The following is a 4665-nucleotide window of genomic DNA, read 5'->3' on the forward strand; positions in this document are numbered from 1 at the left end:
CAATGGCCATCAATAAAAAGACAGTCTGATCTGCTTGAAAACTATATTTTACTTTATTTTACCATTTTCATAGTTCCAGGATTTTTTTTTTCCTTTTTGCTTTATTTATTCATTTATTTTAATTTTTTTTTTTACATTTCCGGCAGCGACACAAAGAATAATGCTTTTTTTTTTTTTTAGATTTTCTTTCAAATTTTATGCATTTTTTTAAAAACCAAATTGGTTTTTTTTTTTGCCCATTTTGTGTTTTTGTTTTTGTAGCTTTTGTAATTTCATTTTTATTTTAATGTTTTTTTTCAAAATGTAAAGAAATAAAATGCAATATCATTGTATGGTTTGTACAGTAATGGTAAGTTGGTCTGATGTGGAATGGATTTAAATGAAGCATTACTGGTTGTATTGCTTTAAGTGATAGCGGCAGTGGTGATGGTGGCGGCAGCAGAGGCGGTGCCGATGGTGGCAGTAATAGCGGCAGCAACGGTCATGTTGGTGGTAGTGGTGATGATTCTGTTCATGATGATGATGATGATGGTAAAGATGACATTAATGTTGATGACAATGATGATGATGATAATGTAAAGGAGGAGGAGGAGGATGATGATGGTGGTGGTGGTGATGATGATGAAGATGACATTAATGTTGATGACGATGATGATGATAATGTAAAGGAGGAGGATGATGATGATGATGGTGGTGGTGGTGATAATGCAGAAGAGTTACTATAAGGTTACTTTCAGTCGTTATTACCAGCAACATAAATCACCACCACCACTACCACAATAACAACAACCACAAAGATTCAACCACTATAACTCAACCTTACTACTACTACTACCATCACCACTGCTACTAAGACCACTCCTACCGCCACACAATGTCAGACAACACCATCACCACTATCCTTACCACCACCACTACTACAACAGTTACTACTACTACTACCACCACCACCACTGCTACCAAGACCAATCCTACCGCCACACACTGTCATACAACACCATCACCACTATCCTTACCACCACCACTACCACTACTACAACAGTTACTACTACTACTACTACTACTACCACCACCACCACAACCACCACCATCATAGTCTACACCAGGACAAATCATAATCCTCACTTCTAAATGGTTGCTCAACTTGCCAGAGAGAATAGAAGAGAGCTCTTTTGAATCTTTTATAGACTTTGGTGGCACATTCAGAGCAATTTTCTTTGGCTGGCAGGATGGTATAGGGTGGAGCGGGGAGGGTATTCATTCATCTTACATCAGTCAATGGTTCTTTCTCATAGGATGAAAGGAAGATCACTTAGTAGTAGAAATAATTCTTTGAACTGAGCCGACTGAAGAAAAATGGAGAATCAGTCGTCGAGTCTTTGATGCTGTTGCATCCTCGTTTTTCGTTCCTGGTTTCTGTAAAGGGGTTGGCATCAGGAAGGGCATCCAGCCGGGAGCTTGAACTCATTGGAGTCCTCTTGAACCATCCGACCCATGCTAGCATGGAAGGTGGAAGGATGCTAAACAATGATGATGATGAGGAGGAGGAGGAGGATTGATGGTGACAATGGCAATGGTTATGATGATGGCGGTGATGAAGAGGGAGTTAATTTAACCATCTTGGTCAGGGGTTGATGATGAGACAGACGATGACAATGGCAATGATGACGATGGTAGTGATGGTAATGATGATGGTGATTATGCTGATGATTCTGATGATGAAGAAGATGGAGCCATTTTAGCCATGGTCATTGCTATTTGAATGCTGCAAAAGCCAAAGTCAATTATTTGGCTTTATAGTTGTGGTGGTAGTATAACTTTGAAGAGGTAGACTATCACTACAACTACTATGACCACAACAACAACACCAACTACCACTACAACTGCTTCAGTAACTACCATAATTATAACATCATCATCATCATCGTTTAACATCTGTTTTCCATGCTGGTATGGATTGGACAATTTGACATGGAGCAGGCTAGCAGGGAGCCGTCCAGATTCCAGCTGTCTGTTGGGGCATGGTATCTATGGCTGGATGCCCTTCCCAACACCAACCACTTAACAGAGCCTGCTGGGTGCTTTTTATGAGCCATCAACACAGGTGTGTTTATGCAGTACCAGTACAGGTGCATCAACATGGCACCGGCACAGGTGCTTTTTAAGTGGCACCAGTACCTGAAAGGAGAAGCCTGTATGTGTGGAAGATGGCGATTTTACTTAGATTGACATGTCTTATCAAGTACAGCAAATCGTCCCATCTCCCAGTCTCTTGTCATTTCCCCACTGAGCCTCAGCATCCGCAGATCCTTTCTCAACACTTGGTCCTACATCTTGCCAGGTCTACCCCTTCCACATGACCCTCCACAATTAGAGCCTTCTTTATGCAGCTGTCCTCATCCATAACCACGACACTAATTACCACAACAACTACTGCAACCACGACCACTACAGCTAATACCACTACAGTTATAACATTAATTACCCATACAACTATTACTACCACAGCAGCTACTGTGATCTATATTACTGTCATCAACACTAGCACCATCACCACTACACAGCACCATCATTAACACAGACACTACCACCTACACGCATCCTTACACATCCACTACACTATGCTAATGCTAAAGAGCCACTTCCTTAGTATTATCACCACTTACTACTACCGCCACCATGACCAACACAATTGTCACTACAACAACCTTCAATACTACCGCAACCACCACCATCACCACACCACCACCACCACCATCACCATCACCATTCTGGTGAAAGGATGGACAGTATCCACAACCATCTTGAAAGCCACTGAGATGGTAAGAAGTTATTCTAGATTGTAGACCAGACCTAGCCTGAATGCTTCCAACCAAGTGGACTCTCCTAAAAGCAACAAATCCAGATGTGGCGGCACGTGGCTTAGTGGTTAGAATGTTGGACTCACAATCGTAAGATTGTGGTTTCAATTCCTGGACCGAGTGATGCATTATGTTCTTGAGCAAAACACTTCATTTCACATTACTCCAGTCCACTCAGCTGGCATAAAATGAGTAATCCTGTGACAGATCGGCATCCCATCCAGGTAAGAAATAACACACCATGGAAACCTGGAAACTGGCCTTTATGAGTCAGTATGACTTGAGAAGTTAGCTTTACCCATCCAATCCAGATGATGGATCAAATCTATCACCCATTTACAGGTACCATATTTTCCAGCATACAATTCTAATTTTTCAGACCAAAGTTTACAGCCAAAAAAAACGTAGGTTGAGTTACACACCAAGACAACTTTGGAGGACCAAAAATTCCATGTGAAATGCAGCAGGATGTCAAAAGATAGTGATAATATTTGAATGTTTATGCTACATCAATTTGTATGTTGAAAAATACACTACAATTCAGTGGTGCATGGTGGTTGTTGCATTGGGTGTGGTGGCACAACCAATGCCACCAAATTTCAAACAGGGGTATAACAAAAGTTTTCCATTAAGATTTGTGAATGAATTAACGATTAAGGTTAATATTTATAATGAATTAATCATATTCAATGGGTGTGCTGCACATACCTAGCACCCCAAGAATATACACCCCTGCTGCAATCCATCCTTTAGTTGACCCAAGCCTATTGTTTTTACTCTCTTCACTTAATTTCTACTATAAGTACAAGGCCTGAAATTTTCGGGCTTGAGGCTAGTCAACTACGTCGACTCAAGTGCTCCACTGGTACTTATTTTACCAACCTTGAAAGTAATGAAAAGCGAATTCAACCTGAAGGGAATTTGAACTTCAGAATATTAAAGCTGGACGAAATGCTACTAAGCATCTTGTACAGAGTGCTAACGATTCAACCAGCTTGCTGCCTTCCACGGGATTGATATCAACTTGTATTCTTTTTTTCTCTGATATTAGGTATCACCAGTTTTTCTGGATCATTTAGCAGATTCTTAAGAGCTCTGTTATGTCTGTTTCATCACCCCCTGAAACAATTACACTTTTGTTTGAGACTCAGGTCAAAGGTGTCTCAAGCTTTTGTGAGCCACTCAATACAGAGCTGGTTGTTTTGTTTTTTTGCGTAATTCAAATAGCAATGTGAAAATCAGGAAGACCTAACAATTACGATTATTAACTACATCTCAACGTGGAGATAAGAAGTTAATACAATCAGAGAAAATCTCTGACAATACCAACTAAGAACATTTTTCACTATACGTTCTCAACAAAACACGTTTACTTGAAAATAAATTTCAAGTTTTTTTAAAAATTTATTTAACTATGTTTCTTTTTTATATTCCCATTCATAAATAATGCACATTAAAGTACAAATCCAAAACCGAAGAAAATACAAAATGAGCGAAAGAAAAAGAAAAGGAGGAAGAAAGAACAAAACATTAATTCAACACTAAGTGCCTTGATCGGTCGCCCACCACAAGGTTCAACGAAATCTACTGAAGCAAGTTTTTTTTTTTAATCCCTGTACACAAGAGTTATCTCCCTTACAACCAACCTAATCCCTGTTTTCTTGACTTCTCTCAACAATCTGCACATTCTCAACGTCTACATTATTATATCTTTGTTAGTTCCACTACTTCAACCTCGAATCTAACCCTTTAAACGTATATTTCCCTACCAGTTTGTCATTTTCCATATTTACCCCCCCCCCCC

This window comes from Octopus bimaculoides, chromosome 14, assembly GCF_001194135.2.
Source record: "Octopus bimaculoides isolate UCB-OBI-ISO-001 chromosome 14, ASM119413v2, whole genome shotgun sequence".
Taxonomy (NCBI): Eukaryota; Metazoa; Mollusca; class Cephalopoda; order Octopoda; family Octopodidae; genus Octopus; species Octopus bimaculoides.